Genomic DNA, 19,609 nt, shown 5'->3' with positions numbered 1-19,609 from the left:
TTCTACACACAAAAGCGCCTCCGTTCTCAGCCGTCAGATCAGTTCCCAAAAGCATCCGATGGTCGCTCCTTCATAGAGCATCAAAATCTGAAGTCTCTGCCAAGCACCACAGCGCTGAAATTCCAAGCCTTCAGATTAGATGGTTGTTGAATCCAACGGTCGCTCCCTTGCTGTTCATCAACGTCTGATATCTCCGCCTTACACTACAACACCTAACCCCATCTAGAGCCGTTAACTTCGTTGTATAAAAAAAATCCAGCGGTCGCTACAAGCTTCACTTCACATCACCGTCCGATTGATCTTTCATCTCCCAATCCCACGGCTCAGCGTCGCAGATCATCAAGACTCGATGCATTCGCCTTACACCCTAGTACCCGAGCCCATCCACCTAACCCAAACACACCCCCTACCCAAACACAGTCGAGCCATACCCTCTCCACCATCTTCTCCACAGCGACGCTGTCGCCATCACCACCACCATGTCCGTCTCCATCACCACCACCTCACCCCAAATCACTCCACTATCTTCTCCTCAAATCACTCTACCTATACCCATCATCACTATCACGTTTTACATCAACTAATCTCCTCAATTTCTCATCTCTGCTCACTGAAACCCTAGGTGAGAAATTGAAGATATAAGTTGATGTTAGAGCAGCAATTGGAGCGGGAGATGACTCAGGAAGAGAAATAGAAGGATGGGTCGACGAGATGGAGCGAGAATTTCATCAACAGTAGGTAATTGGCAAAACCTAATTTTACTGACTTTGGGGAAAATTGGGGGAAAACCTAATTTTGTGTAATGGGTATAAATTGGTGTTGGGGGAAGCATTAGAGAGACACTATTTTACCTCTCTGGACTAGCCAGTAGAGAATTGGAGAAAAATTTTTATGAACTGAAAATTTCAGTACTTGTATGTTTACAGTTGCAATTTGCTTATGTGTTGTAGTTATTTGATATGCTGCAATTTATGTTTAACTTATCTCATATGATGTATGTTTGTTGCCAAAACATGGTTAGCATGAGCTAATCAGTTTCAGGCCAAGGCTCAGTGAAGCCTTGTGCACTGTCAAGTGTGATTGAGCTAGGATAGTTCTTCCCTGCTGTGTTTTTATTGTGTAATTGAGAGAGGCCAATGCTCATAGAGCCTGTGATTGGCTGTACTGTCAAAAGACAGCCAATGCTAGGGGTAGACTAGTGAGCAAGTTGGTGTTCTTTCATTTCTAGTTGTATGCTTAGGATTGAACTTAACCTAGACCATGTCACTTGATTAGGATACAAGGTGGATCATATGCCTTGGCTTACCACCACTACTCTTTCAGTCACTTTTATTTTTCAGTCCTGTATGCTTGTATTTCAGTTACTTTTCTTGCCTTTCATTTTCTTGCACTTTGTAGCTACTTTGCACTGAAGTCAGTGCACTGAACTCACTCTGCCCTTGGCTTCCAAGCCTTGGTTATTTGCTGCTTCTCTTAGCTGTTTCTTTGTTGCTTTACTTTCCAAGCCTTGGTTCTTTGCTTATCTTTCCCTGCTGTGGTTCTAGTCTGTTTTTCATTACTTAGCTTGGTTCTTTGCTGATTTGCCCTGCTTTGCTCTCTGCCATAGTACATTGTCACCATTGTTAGCCTAGGAAAACTTCTCATATGCTCCTCTCCCTGTGGACAAACCCCTACTCACCATTTTATTACAAATCTTGACCTTGTATACTTGCAAGTGTTTTGTGTGCATTTAGAATTCACACCAAGTGTTTTGTGTGCATCTTGACCTACTCACCATTTTATTACATGAGAGATGTAGTCAAAGGAGAGATCCTGAAACTACTTGATGCAGGTATCATATACCCAATTCCCGATAGCAAATGGGTTAGTCCCATTCAAGTTGTGCCTAAGAAGTCAGGCATTACTGTTGTTCAGAACGACAAGAATGAATTAGTCCCTACTCGTACAATCACAGGATGGCGAGTATGCATCGACTACAGGAAGTTGAACACAGTAACAAGGAAGGATCACTTCCCGCTCCCTTTCATTGACCAAATGCTAGAACGTGTGTCTGGACACAGTCACTACTGTTTTCTAGATGGCTTTTCCGGTTATAACCAAATTCACATTGCTCCGGAAGATCAGGAAAAAACTACATTCACGTGTCCATTTGGGACGTTTGCTTATAGACGTATGCCCTTCGGGTTGTGTAATGCACCTGCTACTTTTCAGCGTTGCATGATGAGCATTTTTTCTGACATGATAGATAGTTTTCTCGAGATCTTTATGGATGATTTCTATGTTTTTGGTTCCTCGTTTGACGAGTGTTTGAAGCATCTTGCCCTCGTGATATCCAGATGTAAAGAAAAGAACCTTGTTCTAAATTGGGAAAAATGCCATTTTATGGTGAATTCAGGAATAGTTCTAGGACACATCATCTCAGCGAAAGGAATTGAAGTGGATAAAGCTAAAGTTGACCTCATTCAACATCTACCACAACCTTGCTCTGTGAAGGAGATCAGATCATTTCTAGGTCATGCTGGTTTTTACCGGCGATTCATCAAAGATTTCAGCAAAATCTCCAGACCTCTGTGCAGTCTTCTCTCCAAAGATGTTGCCTTCAATTTCGATGCTGCCTGTGTGAAGGCATGGGAGGAATTAAAAACCCTTCTCACCACCGCTCCTATAGTCCGACCACCCGATTGGAAACTTCCGTTCGAACTTATGTGTGATGCCTCTGATTATGCTGTTGGTGCTGTTTTAGGACAGCGAGTTGATAGACTACCATATGTGATATACTATGCTAGCAAAACCCTTAATGATGCCCAACTCAATTATTCAACTACCGAGAAGGAATTGCTTGCCGTCGTTTTCGCATTAGACAAGTTTAGATCTTATCTGATAGGGTCTAAGATCATCATATACACAGACCATGCGGCTTTGAAGTATCTTCTCTCCAAGAAGGATGCTAAAGCTCGCCTTATTCGATGGATACTCTTATTACAGGAATTCGATCTTGAAATCCGTGATAAGAAAGGTTGTGAGAATGTGGTTGCTGATCATTTGTCCAGATTAACTTTAGAGTCTATTAATGATTGTGAGCTGATTAGAGAATCATTCCCAGATGAACAGCTGATGTCTATCTCAGACCTTCCTTGGTTTGCTGATATTGTTAACTACCTCGCTACAGGTAGGATTCCCTCACATTGGTCGAGACAAGACCGCTCTAAATTCCTGGCTGAAGTCAAACATTTCCTTTGGGATGACCCATATTTGTTTAAGTACTGTCCAGACCAAATCATTAGGAGATGCGTCCCCAACACTGAACAGAAAGATGTGATATCTTTCTGTCATGACCAAGCATGTGGAGGCCATTTCAGTGCCAAGAAAACTGCTGCAAAGATCTTGCAGTGTGGATTCTATTGGCCATCATTGTTCAAGGATTGCCATGATTATTGTGTTGCTTGTGAACGCTGTCAAAAGCTAGGAAGCATTTCGAGGAGAAACATGATGCCATTGAACCCCATTTTGATTGTGGAGATTTTTGATGTTTGGGGGATAGACTTCATGGGTCCATTTCCCATGTCTGACAGCAAGTTGTACATCCTAGTCGCAGTTGATTACGTTTCTAAGTGGGTAGAAGCCATAACAACCAGAACAAATGACCACAAGGTGGTACTTTCATTTCTAAAAGAGAACATATTTTCACGTTTTGGTACCCCTAGCGCTATCATCAGTGACGGCGGTTCACATTTTCGTAACAAGTACTTTGAGTCTTTAGTACGCAAGTATGGCATAACTCACAAGGTTGCTACTCCGTACCACCCTCAGACTAGTGGACAAGTGGAAGTGTCTAATAGGGAAATCAAGCACATTCTGGAGAAGACGGTCAACCCGTCCAGGAAAGATTGGTCATTGAGATTGAATGATGCTTTATGGGCCTATAGAACAGCTTATAAGACACCAATTGGCATGTCCCCCTATCGTCTAGTGTATGGAAAGCCGTGCCATCTACCTGTGGAATTAGAACATCGTGCCTACTGGGCAATCAAAGAGCTAAACTTTTCTCTGGACGAAGCTGGAATTCAAAGGAAACTTCAACTCAACGAGTTGGCAGAGTTGAGAAATGAGGCCTATGACAGTGCCAAGCTGTACAAGCAGAAGATGAAGATATTTCATGATAAGCGTATTCTGCGCAAATCCTTCACTCCTGGTCAGAAAGTCTTGCTGTATGACTCCCGATTACATCTTTTTCCAGGAAAACTGCGTTCCAGATGGAAGGGTCCGTACCTAGTACGCACAGTTTTTCCTCATGGAGCTGTAGAGCTAGAGGATGTCTCCAACAAGAACGTTTTCAAAGTCAACGGGCAGAGATTAAAGCCATTCCTTGAGCCATTTCCACCCGACATTGAAACAACCGACCTGGAGGACCCAGTCTATGTGGACTAAACTGGTCCACTCTTTCCCTAAATAACCAAACAGTTTTCCAAATGTTTCCCTAAAAACCAAAATTTTTCGTTTTCCCATCAAAACCAAATGTATCCCAACAAAACCAAATTTTTTTCCAAAAAGTCCAATCCCATTAAAAACCAAAATTTTCTTGTAGATAATGTGTTAGTTAAATTTCCTTTTTTTGTGTATATTTTGTGCTCATCCATTGTGACTGCTAATATGATGGATTTTTGCCTTGAATAACGGAGTTTTAATCGAGCTGTCGCCGTACAATCGGGTATTCTCTCTCCTTTTACTCTACTCAGCATGTTCCTCTTCATATATTGTTTTATAATTCTTTCCATATTTTGAAACATTGAGGACAATGTTTAGTTTAGGTTTGGGGGTATAGAGTAGATACCATGATAATATGCTATAATTGAAATCGAACTCCTTCTTCTTTTGAAAAAAATTGAAAAGTCAAAATTCAAAAAAATTAAAAAAATGAAAAAACATAAAAATGGAGCTCATTTACCTTGAAATGTTGACTCTTGTGCAAATATGTATTTTTATTAGGAGTCTTAGTCTAGATATTTAGGCACCCTGATTCTAGCACAATTCACATAGTGATAAGAAATTTGCACGCGCACGATCTACCAATACATGTATGGCCTCGATCTTCAAGGTGTTTGATAGGAAGTTACGATTGCCAATCACTTTAGAATACTGAACGAAACTTGACTAGCTTGTTCTTTGGTTGGTTGGGATAGAAGGTGGAGGTTACATTAAGAAAGACAACCATCGAATTTAACTGGGTGCATCAAAAAGGGCTACCTCTTGCAAAGTGTCATGTAATCTTTTGTTTCTTTTTGTCATGTATCAAAAGTGTTTCCTTATCCAAAAAAAAAAAAAACGATGTATATATTCAGAAAAAAAAAAAATCAGAAAAATACCAAAAAAATCAAGTATTCCATCATCTCTTGTTCCAAAAATAAAAGAGAGTAGTCAATGTAAATAAGAGTCATGTAAAGAGTTATTTTGTTGTTTTTTGTAATAAGCAAGGAGGGTGTATGCCATTGATGTACAACGCGAGTAATTGTGAAATACCTCCAACTCATTCACAATTCTCGTAAAGTCCGGACAGCTAGCTAGATTTCGACCTCAGTTCTTAGCCTGAGAAACTATCTCTTGGTGATTAGTAGTCATAACTTCAGATCTTTCTTTACACATGTGTAGATACACTTTACACTCTTATCACATGTCCTTATTTGTTATCAGTGCTAGGATTGTGCCTTCGATAGCTAGATTGACATCTCCATTTTGCTGTGAGCTTAAACTGTTTTGCACATGTCACATTTGATGGAATATGAGCTTATATTTTGACCTAGAACTTTGTAGGTACGTTCTAAGCAAACCTTCACGAGACTTCACTCGTCCACTAGGGACACTTGGTGGTTTAAAAGGCTTAGTGCATACGCTAAATGCATTCGAGAGACCAGCGACAGTGGTATAGTTAGGATTTCCTTAGTTTTGTTTTACTTGAGGACAAGTAAAATTCAGGTTTGGGGGTATTTGATGAGTGCCAAATATTGTATATATTTATCCCTTTTTGTTGTCAATTTAACTCATCTTTTATGCATTAATTCTACATTTTATCCCATATTCTGTATTTTCATTGTTTTCAAGAATAAATATTTTTATTAATTAATTTTGCATTTTTAGGTAATAAATAAAGTTCGGATGAGTCGCGGAGCGAAAAGAGCAGAAAAGTAGTGAAAAGCCGGGAGAAATTACGCAAGGAAGCAGCGAAGAATGGTGCGCACAACCTCATTTTCTACACACAAAAGCGCCTCCGTTCTCAGCCGTCAGATCAGTTCTCAGAAGCATCCGATGGTCGCTCCTTCATAGAGCATCAAAATCTGAAGTCTCTGCCAAGCACCACAGCGCTGAAATTCCAAGCCTTCGGATTAGATGGTTGTTGGATCCAGCGGTCGCTCCCTTGCTGTTCATCAACGTTTGATATCTCCGCCTTACACTACAATACCTAACCCCATCTAGAGCCGTTAACTTCGTTGTATCAAAACAATCCAGCGGTCGCTACAAGCTTCACTTCACCTCACCGTCCGATTGATCTTTCATCTCCCTATCCCACGGCTAAGCGTCGCATATCATCACACTCGATACACTCGCCTCACACCCTAGCGACCGAGCACCTACACCTCAAACAAACACACCCTTCCCTTCTCCATCGAACCATCTCCTCCATCACCCCCTCTGCAGAACCGCCATGCCCCGTACCACCACCATGTCCGTCTCCATCACCACCACCTCACCCCAAATCACTCCACTAATTTCTCCCCAACTCTATTCTACCTAAACCCATCACGTACCATCTCTTTAATCATCATTTACAACCTCAATTTCTCATCTCTCTGCCTGAAACCCTAGGTGAGAAATTGGGGATATATATGATGATTAAAGCATCAATTGGAGCTCGAGAGGAACGAGAAGAAGCAGGAGAAGATTGGGTCGACGAGATGGAGCGAGTATCTCATCAACAGTAGGTAAATCAATTTCACCAAACCCTAGTTCTACTGACTTTGGGGAAAATTGGGGAAAACCCTAAATGGGTAATTGGGTATAAATTGGTGTTGTGGGGAGTGTGTGAAAGACACTATATACCTCTCTGGACTAGCCAGTAGAGAAATTGCAACAAAATTTTATTGAACTTCAAATTTCAATACTTATCAGTGAACAGTAGAATATTGCTTATGTGTTTTGTTATCTCAAATGATGTTAATTGTGCTTGAATTTTTACATATGTTGAATGTGATTGTTTTAAACATGGTTAGCATGAGCTAATCAGCTTCAGGCCAAGGCTCAGTGAAGCCTTGTGCACTGTCAAGTGTAAATGAGCTAGGATAGTTCTTCCCTGTATGTTTTTGATTGTGCAAATGAGAGATGCCAATGCTCATAGAGCCTGTGATTGGCTGTACTGTCAAAAGACAGCCAATGCTAGGGGTAGACTAGTGAGCAAGTTGGTGTTCTTCCATTTCTAGTTGTATGCTTAGGAATGAACATAACCTAGAAACATGCCACTTGATTAGGACACAAGGTGGATCATAAGCCTTGGCTTACCCACCAATTCCCTCTTAGTAATTTACATTTTCAGTTCTAAGTTTGCTTCCTGATCAGTCATTTTCTTCAGTTACTTTTCTTGCCTTTCATTTTCTTGCACTTTGTAGCTACTGTGCACTGAAGTCAGTGCACTGAACTCACCCTGCCCTTGGCTGCCAAGCCTTGGTTATTTGCTGCTTTTCTTGGCTGTTTCTTTGCTGCTTTATCTTCCAAGCCTTGGTTATTGTCTGTTTTTCTTTACTTACCTTGCATTCTTGTCTGTATGCCATTTACCTTGCCTGCCCTTAGCTCACTACACACTTTAGCTAGGAAAACTTCTTATATGCTCCTCTCCCTGTGGACAAACCCCTACTCCCCCTTTTATTACAAATCTTGACCTTGTATACTTGCAAGTGTTTTGTGTGCTTCCCATTTTCACACCAACAAGTACTTTGAGTCTTTAGTACGCAAGTATGGCATAACTCACAAGGTTGCTACTCCGTACCACCCTCAGTCCAGTGGACAAGTAGAAGTTTCTAATAGGGAAATTAAGCACATTCTCGAGAAGACAGTTAACCCGTCCAGGAAAGATTGGTCATTGAGATTGAATGATGCTTTGTGGGCCTATAGAACAGCTTATAAGACACCAATTGGCATGTCCCCCTATCGTCTAGTGTATGGAAAGCCGTGCCATCTACCTGTGGAATTAGAACATCGTGCCTACTGGGCAATCAAAGAGCTAAACTTTTCTCTGGACGAAGCTGGAATTCAAAGGAAACTTCAACTCAACGAGTTGGAAGAGTTGAGAAATGAGGCCTATGACAGTGCCAAGCTGTACAAGCAGAAGATGAAGATATTTCATGATAAGCGTATTCTGCGCAAATCCTTCACTCCTGGTCAGAAAGTCTTGCTGTATGACTCCCGATTACATCTTTTTCCAGGAAAACTGCGTTCCAGATGGAAGGGTCCGTACCTAGTACGCACAGTTTTTCCTCATGGAGCTGTAGAGCTAGAGGATGTCTCCAACAAGAACGTTTTCAAAGTCAACGGGCAGAGATTAAAGTCATTCCTTGAGCCATTTCCACCCGACATTGAAACAACCGACCTGGAGGACCCAGTCTATGTGGACTAAACTGGTCCACTCTTTCCCTAAATAACCAAACAGTTTTCCAAATGTTTCCCTAAAAACCAAAATTTTTCGTTTTCCCATCAAAACCAAATGTATCCCAACAAAACCAAATTTTTTTCCAAAAAGTCCAATCCCATTAAAAACCAAAATTTTCTTGTAGATAATGTGTTAGTTAAATTTCCTTTTTTGTGTATATTTTGTGCTCATCCATTGTGACTGCTAATATGATGGATTTTTGCCGTGAATAACGGAGTTTTAATCGAGCTGTCGCCGTACAATCGGGTATTCTCTCTCCTTTTACTCTACTCAGCATGTTCCTCTTCATATATTGTTTTATAATTCTTTCCATATTTTGAAACATTGAGGACAATGTTTAGTTTAGGTTTGGGGGTATAGAGTAGATACCATGATAATATGCTATAATTGAAATCGAACTCCTTCTTCTTTTGAAAAAAATTGAAAAATCAAAATTCAAAAAAAAATTAAAGAAAAAAAAAATCATAAAAATGGAGCTCATTTACCTTGAAATGTTGACTCTTGTGCAAATATGTATTTTTATTAGGAGTCTTAGTCTAGATATTTAGGCACCCTGATTCTAGCACAATTCACATTGTGATAAGAAATTTGCACGCGCACGATCTACCAATACATGTATGGCCTCGATCTTCAAGGTGTTTGATAGGAAGTTACGATTGCCAATCACTTTAGAATACTGAACGAAACTTGACTAGCTTGTTCTTTGGTTGGTTGGGATAGAAGGTGGAGGTTACATTAAGAAAGACAACCATCGAATTTAACTGGGTGCATCAAAAAGGGCTACCTCTTGCAAAGTGTCATGTAATTTTTATTTCCTGTTGTATTTGTATCAAAAGTGTTTCCTTGTTCTAAAAAAAAAAAAAAAAAAAAAAAAAAAAAAAAAAAAAAAAAAAAAAAAAAAAAAAAAAAAAAAAAAAAAAAAAAAAAAAAAAAAAAAAAAAAAAAAAAAAAAAAAAAAAAAAAAAAAAAAAAAAAAATCAAGTATTTATCAATTCCATCATCTCTTGTTCCAAAAATAAAAGAGAATAGTAAATGTAAATAAGAGTCATGTAATTTGTCATCTTTTGTTGTTTCTTTGTAATAAGCAAGGAGGGTGTATGCCATTGATGTACAACGCGAGAAATTGTGAAATACCTCCAACTCATTCACAATTCTCGTAAAGTCCGGACAGCTAGCTAGATTTCGACCTCAGTTCTTAGCCTGAGAAACTATCTCTTGGTGATTAGTAGTCATGACTTCAGATCTTTCTTTACACATGTGTAGATACACTTTACACTCTTATCACATGTCCTTATTTGTTATCAGTGCTAGGATTGTGCCTTCGATAGCTAGATTGACATCTCCATTTTGCTGTGAGCTTAAACTGTTTTGCACATGTCACGTTTGATGGAATCTGAGCTCATATTTTGTCCTTAGGTTTTGTAGGCACACCTCTGGTAAACCTTCACGAGACTTCAACTCGTCCACTAGGGACACTTAGTGGTTTAAAAGGCTTAGTGCATACGCTAAATGCATTCGAGAGACCAGCGACAGTGGTATAGTTAGGATTTCCTTAGTTTTGTTTTACTTGAGGACAAGTAAAATTCAGGTTTGGGGGTATTTGATGAGTGCCAAATATTGTATATATCTATCCCTTTTTGTTGGCATTTAACTCATCTTTTGTGCAGTAATTCTACATTTTATCCCATATTCTGTATTTTCATTGTTTTCAAGAAATAAATATTTTTATTAATTAATTTTGCATTTTTAGGTAATAAATAAAGTTCGGATGAGTCGCGGAGCGAAAAGAGCAGAAAAGTAGTGAAAAGCCGGGAGAAATTACGCAAGGAAGCCGCGAAGAATGGTGCGCACAACCTCATTTTCTACACACAAAAGCGCCTCCGTTCTCAGCCGTCAGATCAGTTCCCAGAAGCATCCAACGGTCGCTCCTTCATAGAGCATCAAAATCTGAAGTCTCTGCCAAGCACCACAGCGCTGAAATTCCAAGCCTTCAGATTAGATGGTAGTTGAATCCAACGGTCGCTCCCTTGCTGTTCATCAACGTTTGATATCTCCGCCTTACACTACAACACCTAACCCCATCTAGAGCCGTTAACTTCGTTGTATAAAAAAATCCAGCGGTCGCTACAAGCTTCACTTCATCTCACCGTCCGATTGATCTTTCATCTCCCTATCCCACGGCTCAGCGTCGCAGATCATCAAACTCGATACACTCGCCTCACACCCTAGCGACCGAGCACCTACACCTCAAACAAACGCACCCTTCCCTTTCTCCATCGAACCATCTCCTCCATCAACCCCCTCTGCAGAACCACCATGCCCTGTACCACCACCATGTCCGTCTCCATCACCACCACCTCACCCCAAATCACTCCACTATCTTCTCCCCAAATCACTCTACCTATACCCATCATCACTATCACGTTTTACATCAACTAATCTCCTCAATTTCTCATCTCTGCTCACTGAAACCCTAGGTGAGAAATTGAAGATATAAGTTGATGTTAGAGCAGCAATTGGAGCGGGAGATGACTCAGGAAGAGAAATAGAAGAATGGGTCGACGATATGGAGCGAATATCTCATCAACAGTAGGTAAATCAATTTCACCAAACCCTAGTTCTACTGATTTTGGGGGAAAATTGGGGGAAAACCCAAAAAGGTGTAATGGGTATAAATGGATGTTGTGTGAAGTGTGTAGAGGACACTATATACCTCTCTGGACTAGCCAGTAGAGAATTTGAGACAAATTTTTATGAACTTAAAATTTCAGTGCTTGTCTGTTAACAGTTGAGAATTGCTTCTGTTGTAGTTATCTGATATGTTGCAATTTGTGTTTAAATTATCTCATATGATGTATGTATGTTGCCATAACATGGTTAGCATGAGCTAATCAGCCTCAGGCCAAGGCTCAGTGAAGCCTTGTGCACTGTCATGTGACTAGAAGCTAGGATGGTTCTCCTGTTGCTGTGCTTTGATTGTGCAAAGGAGAGATGCCAATGCTCATAGAGCCTGTGATTGGCTGTACTGTCAAAAGACAGCCAATGCTAGGGGTAGACTAGTGAGCAAGTTGGTGTTCTTTCATTTCTAGTTGTATGCTTAGGAATGAACATAACCTAGACCATGTCACTTGATTTAGGATACAAGGTGGATCATATGCCTTGGCTTACCCACCACTTCTCTTTCAGTCAATTATAATTTCAAGTCCTGTGTGTTTGCAATTTCAGTTATATTTTCTTGCTTTTTATTTTCTTGCACCTTGTAGCTACTGTGCACTGAAGTCAGTGCACAATCCTGCCTCTTGCCCTTGGCTGCCAAGCCTTGGTTGTTTGCTGCTTTTCTTAACTGCTTCTTTATTGCTTTACCTTGTGTTCTTGTTTGTATGCCTGAAACCTTGTTTGCCTTTAGATCACTGCCATAGTGCATTGCCACTCTTATTAGCCTAGGAAAACTTCTTATATGCTCCTCTCCCTGTGGACAAACCCCTACTCACCCTTTTATTATAAATCTTGACCTTGTATACTTGCAAGTGTATTGTGTGCATCTTAGAACCACACCAGCACACATCAAGGATTCAGAGCTCAAGAGGGCCCTTATCGACACAGGAGCGTCTTCGAATGTGATTACTCTCAAGACTCTCAAGACATCCAAGGTTCGCCAAGGGAAGTTCGTATGGAAGCCTATTACAACGACGAGCCACAAGAGGAAGTACCGGATGCTCCACGACAGCTGCAGGACGATACCAATTCCACAACTGATGAGCTCGAAGTGGTCAACATCGGGGATGAGGAATATCCTAGGCCTATCTCCATCAGTTCGACCTTGTCTGCGGAGGAACACACGATACTTGTGCAACTTCTCAAGGCATACCATGACATATTTTCCTGGACGTATGAAGAAATTCCATATTTAGATTGGTCACCCATCATCTACATGTCATACCCGGATCCAAGCCGGTTGCAGTTCAGACACGAGGAAAATGGACAAATCAGGTGCTGCATGGATTTCAGAGACTTGAACAGATGCCGCCACAAAAACGATTCTCCTCTACCTAACATCGACATGTTAGCAGATGCAACCAGCGGACACGGCATGTTCTCCTCCATGGATGGATGTAGTGGCTACAACCAGATAAGGATATACGAGCATAAAGAAAGTAAGATAGCTTTTCGAACTCCTCTCGGAAATTTTTATTATAATGTACTGCCATTTGGTTTAATGAATGCCGGTGCAACGTATCAACGCTCTATGACGGAAATCTTCCACTGGAGCCGATACCTCAAGAGAGTCGCCTCAAGAAGATAACGATGTCCACGCGTCATGTCGAGCAAAATCCAGGCGAGTCACTCTATCAGACGATGGTGCATTCTATCGTGCTATGTTGGAGAATCTGCGCTTTTGGTCATCCTCTGGACTTCGTGAAGTTGTTGAACGCTCATCTACAACAGCATCTGCCCTGCTAGAAAGAACCAGTTTCGCTGAAGCAGCAAGAGGAAAGCCACCGAGATACAACATCCTGCGCGTCCAAAATTGCCAACTTCAACTCTAGTATCACATGTACGACTGCCGCAATAATGAAACAACGTCCAAGATATTCCATATGTGGATCGACGGTAACTACATTAATGAGAGACGCTTTCAGAATTTGTCTCCCGTGGAAAAAGTAGTTCTGTTACCAAAGGAGATTGCACCTGGGACTTAAGAGGGTGCCAAGTTCGTACAAGTTTCCACCACGCCTCTCCCTGCCAGTCTCTTCTGATCACAGTTGCTTCCAAGAACTGTTGTTGCTTGTTGGTTGATACCATCCAGAGCTTCACCATATCAACAACCATTACGTACAAAAGACCCATCGGGAATACAAGATAGAACCATGTAAACCACGCTTGGGGACTGAGGCTCAGCACGAAGTTCCTTCATCGTCAGTCAAGGACTTCTTCAACATGAGAGAGATGGTCAATCAAGAAGCATGGAATTCACAAAAGTAAATCAAACTGAAGAGGAAGCCACTTCAACGCTCCCTCCAGCAGAAGCTGCTTCAATGGTATATTCAAGAGCCGCCTCAACGCTCTCTCCGGGACCCACGTTCGCTTCAGAATCCTGCTTCAATGCTCTCTCCAGGAGCCACCTCCACATTTGCTTCAGAAGCTGCTTCAATGGTCTATTCAAGAGCCGCCTCAACGCTTTCTCAGGGTCCCACGTTCGTTTCAGAATCCTGCTTCAACACTCTCTCCAGGAGCCGGTTCAACGTTCGCACCAGAAGCCACTTTAACATCCTCTCGAGTCGTTTCAACACGCAAGCTACATCAATAATTTGCGCTTTGTTCAAGTTATCTTTGATGTACTCATTGATCAACATACGTCTCATCCATCCTTCATAAGGGCCCAGCGGAGCATGACAAATCTTGAAGTCGGTAGGAGAAGGGTTATCTTGTGGAACGGATATTTTCATATAGTTGAAAGGGCGCGGTGAACAACTCATCATCTATGTTCGGCATATCTTTGAAGCTGTCAACACTCCCTGACTTGGCATCGGCATTATCCCCAGAAGACATCTTAGCAGGACCCCTTTTATTCATCCTACAATAAAATAAAAGCGGGGGAGTCAGTACTTGTATGAAAACGCATGGGATGTGTTGTCACGCACGACAGGACATACATTCACGTTAAAATACACCAGGCTGGGCAAAGCAAACAAGGCTGGTATTGGGCCACATCAGCAAATGAGGCCGGTGTTATTCAAGTCTGCAAAGCCGGTGTTGGTCGAGATCGCAAGGCTAATATCCCGTCATGCAAGCAAGAATGATATCACGTCACGCAAGTAGGACGGTATTGGGTCACGTCAGGCCGGTATTGGTCAAGGCTGATCAAGGTCACAAGGTTGGTACTGGTCCACGTCAGCAAACAAGGTTGGTATTGAGCCATGTTAGCAAACAAAGCCGGTGTTGGTCAAGTCCACGAAGCCGGTGTTGATCAAGGTCACAAGGCCGAACGAAACAAGACAGCAAGGCCGGTGTCGATCGAAGCATCGTTGTCCATCAGCAAGGTCGGGGTTCGTCAAATCAGCAAGGCCGGTGTTGGTCAAGGGGAAAGTCTGGTGTTGGGGTGAGGCTATACTATGGTGTTTGGTCGAAGCAGGCACAACCGGACCCAAGCAAAGCCGGCATGCGGTGGGTCCCACTTGATCAGGCACAACCAAACCCAGATTGGTCGAAGCAGGCACAGCCGTCCCCAAGCAAAGCAGGCACACGGGGGGTCCTACTTGATGAGGCACAGCCAGCCCAAGATTGGTCGAAGCAGGCAAAACCGGAATGCGGCGGGTCCCGCTTGATCAGGCACAGCCAGCCCAGATTGGTCGAAGCAGGCACAGCCGGCCCCAAGCAAAGCTGGCACGCGACGGGTCCCACGTTTGATCAAGGCAGGCATAACAATCCCACGTTCGACCAAGAAGGCGCATGATGAGTCCCACGATCGAGCGAAGCAGGCGCAACAGTCCGTTGAGCAGGCACATCAGCCCCACGCTCGAGCGGAGCAATCACGAAGCAAGCTCTCGACCGAAGCAGGCATAGCAAGTTCGATCGAAGCAGTCAAGACCGACATCATGCTAGGGGAATGCTCGCCTGGACGCCTCTTGAACGTGACATGCTCCAAGGACAGGACGACTCGTCTCTCCTGGTAACATCTAACTTTGTCTCATAAGTTTTATCTGTATATGTCACCATCTAATGCCTACCCAACAATAGTGTAACCATTATGTGCTAGACAAGGGACTTAATGTTGATGGTGGATTTTAGTTCAGGGCTTAAATTGTGAAACCAAATTTATGCGCTGACATCCTACAAAGGATAAAGCCACTGATAACATGATTAATACTTCTTCACTTCGCTAATTTACCTAGAATGTAGCATGTGGCAACAATCCCATGTACCCTGTGAATTTATATCATTATTAATGCATGCTTAGCCTTGTATTTCCTGCAGAACTCCCATTATTAGTGCGGCATGACGACTGAGTGTTTCTCTCAGCAGAGTAACATGAATCTCCAAGTGTTAATAATGAAGCATACACGAAATACCCGTACATGCTACATCTCTCGGTGTGTTATACTAGCCCGATTGAGCATATTTGAATCTGGACTGTCCATATCAGTCTCAGAAACAATCAAGACCAAGTAAGTTGGCCGCATGATTTAACCAGCCTAGACGATCCTCAGCAGGAGCAGTCTACCACCTTAATGACCACCAGCGGGCCCATTTATGCCCTGGTCGGTCGAATACCTACCACGCCTCCCAAACGGCCACCGAATACCAGTCTAGAATGGGATGGTTGGGCTGGTGTGAAGAAGCTTGGAAAATATTGTACGCACAAGACCGCCTGCGACAGTCTCAAATTCATCACAACCGTCCAACTTCACCAGCATGATTGGACGGCGTGGATTATCCCATGACCGGTTGGACAAAGCTGTTCCTGCACACCGGAGGGCACCCTTCACGCCTGCATAATCGATCCTCCCCTGACCTAGCCACATAACCATGTACGGTTGCCCGAAGTTGGGCCGGCGTGAAAGCTTAAAGGATCGCAGGAAATTCCACTAAAGGTCTCAAATTAATCACGACTATCCAACTTCACCGGCATGATTGGATGGATTAGATCGGACCCATTGCCGCCAGGCAGGTATTGACGTGTTCATCATCGGCCTAATTGGGCCTCACATGGTCGGCCTCCCTAAAAGAGGAGCGTGGCTTGCTAATTCGTCCAGCCAAAGTAGCATTGACGTGAAACCCTAATTAGGGTTTGCGACAATCACATGTGTCGCAAATTAGTCTCAACCATCCATCTTCACAGACATAGATGAAGGGTGTAGATGTAGATTAAAAGGGCCCAGAGCATGCCAACACAATCACCATGTTCCCGTCTACATGTGTGACCAATCGGCCAAGGACGACCATGAGTAGGTGCCTCGATTCGTGTTCCCAAACTAGGCATGGTCGTGCGGTCCCAATCGCAAAACGATCTCGACCACTCAACTTCGCCGGAAAAATTGAGTGGCTTAGATCACATCTCCATGGGACAGTGAGGTACAGACACAAGCGCTGGCAAGCCGTCTACACGTATTTCCCGGTCGGTTTTGCCAAAAGCCTCTCACATGCTTGGATTCGACCAAGCTGAAAAGGGGTACTTGCGCACCTCCTAAACCCTAATCTGACGGTCGCAGATGTGGGTCGCAAGTCATCTCGTCCGTCCAACTTCGCCAGCTTGGACGGTAGCCTAAGACAGGAGTTTGGCGACCAGTCATGCATCATCACGATCACCGTCCACCACTCTTCCACACAGAGTGATTGGCCAAGTCAGGGCTGTAGATGGTGGATTTTCGACAAAGGATAAATTCGCAAACTCATACGAAGCTCTGATTCAGCAATCAGATGTGAGTATCGAGACACGGGTCTCTCATCGAATTCTCAACGGAGAGTACCTTCTCTCAGAGTACATGTGGATATGTAGTCTCACTACTGGACAACGACATATCTCATGAATACTGAATACTTTCAGTGATTATTTCTATATAGTATCACGAGATGGACGGCTCCTAGACAGCTTGCTCTGCTAGTGTAGAGCGATAACGTCTTCAGGAACGAACAGTGAATTTACCCTGACTATATAAAGGATATAACTTACCGACAAGCTCGTATCAGGATAATTAATGCTCCTAGACAGCTTGCTTTGCTAGTATAGAGCCACAAAGTTAATTATTCCTTATTACAATCGCTCCTATTCCTTGGTCAAATCCACGACTAGTCCCATGGAATGGCAATAATAATTGTTCTGATTCTATGATCGAATCCACGGCTTGATCTCATAAAATAGCAATAACTATATTATCTCATTACTCCGATTTCATGATCGAATCCACAACTGGTCTCATAAATGGTAGTAGATAAATCTTAATTACTCCGATTCTATGGTCGAATCTACGATCCCATGGAATGGTAATGCTCACTTTATTATCCTGAATTCGTAGTCGAATCCTCAGCTGATCCTATGAATTAATAATAAACATCTTATTACTCAGTTTTGTGAATTATTCTCCACTGAATTCCACAATTAGTAATAAATAATCAACAACCGGGCGTCTGAGCTACCTCTAAGTAAGCCCCGATTCAAATGGTGAAGGTATATCCAACGACGATACACTAACAGTCACCGCACGAACGAGTATCTCAAAAATACAACGAAACGATGAACCTATGCAAAATAGAGAGGAAAATAATAAATAATTAAAAATATTGACCAGGGTGCTAGGAGCACGGACACACGACCAACCGACCGTGTCGTGGTCAATCCCATGCCAGTTTTATATTTTTAATGCATTTTTATTGTTTTTCATGATTTGATGAAAATTCTCTCATTTTATCAAATCTCCTTCGTCTCGAGGAAACTCCTCGGTTTCATGGTACTTCCATAAATCCATAAAAAATAATATAAAATTAAGGAAAGGAGTGTGGGGCGTGACTATTGGCCACCCGGCCATGCCTTGGTCCCAACCGGCCCCACACCCCACGGTTCCTTATTATTTTATTATTATTATTATAATTTCTCTAGTTTCATGAAAAAACTCATTGATTTCATGGTATTTTTGCACAAATCATCAAATAATAATAAAATAAAATAAATTATGAAAATTTTGTAGGACCGGGCCTTGGCCGGCTGGCCATACCCTAGCCGGTCCCACACGCCCCTTTGTTTTATTATTATTAGTTTTCCTTGAATTCATCAAATTCCTTGATTTCGTGGTATTTCTCTCAAAATAGAACAAATTCCTTCAAATCATCAAAATACCTAAAAATATTAAAAAAATTAGGGAAACTCCTGGGACCGGGCCCTAACCGGCCGGCCATGCCTTCTACGGTCCCACACGCCCTTGTTTCTATTATTTTAATATTTTTTGCTTCCTTGAACTCATGAAAACTCCTTCAATTCATGGAAACTCCCAAAATTCATCAAATTTCTCAAAATTCAAGAATTTTTCATAAAATCATCAAAATATTATAAAATAAGGGAAACTCGTGGGACCGGGCCCTAGCCGGCCGGCCATGCCTTCCACGGTACCACACGCCCTTGTTTTTATTATTTTAATATTTTTTGCTTCCTTGAACTCATGAAAACTCCTTCAATTCATGGAAACTCCCAAAATTCATCAAATTTCTCAAAATTCATGAATTTTTCATAAAATCATCAAAATATTATAAAATTAAGGAAAAGGCACCACGGGACCGTGGTCACGACCGGACGACCATGCCTTCACCACGGCGGTCCCACGCCTCCTCATTCCTTATTTTATAATTATTTTTCATCATCTCATGGTGTTTTCCTCAGTTTCGTCGAAACCCTAATTTTGGCATATTTTCTCGAATGGATGCCCAATTGCAAGCCCGAAAATATCAAAATTCTCAGGACTGAGATGCGGATGCCTTGGGGACACGTGCACGCTATCTTGACCGACCAAGATTGGCACTTTGGCTCACGGAAGCCGGTCCCATCAATTTTCACAGTTTTGACCTAATTTGCACAATTGCTCGTATTAGGTCCAAAACTCTCCCAAACACTTTGGATTTTCATGAAGTGATCGTCAGGAGGTCACGGGACAACCCATGTCCGGTTTCATGACTCCATGGTCGGTCCCTCGCCTCGTCATAATTAATTATGTTTTCTCACCTAAGGCTAATACGATCATTTTCGAATAAATGATTAAACCAGCATTTGATCATTCTTTCACCAACAAATCGTCAACTCTTCAGGAGTTCTTCGTATTTGCTCACATTAGCATATGGACACTACATGGTTGATCCACGGTCCCATATAGTCGCTCCCTCCTTCGTCCCATGGTTGAAATTCTGACGAACCATGAATTGATCATCAATTGA

The sequence above is a fragment of the Papaver somniferum genome, chromosome 5, assembly GCF_003573695.1.
Source record: "Papaver somniferum cultivar HN1 chromosome 5, ASM357369v1, whole genome shotgun sequence".
Taxonomy (NCBI): domain Eukaryota; kingdom Viridiplantae; phylum Streptophyta; class Magnoliopsida; order Ranunculales; family Papaveraceae; genus Papaver; species Papaver somniferum.
This window is presented reverse-complemented; position numbering follows the sequence as displayed.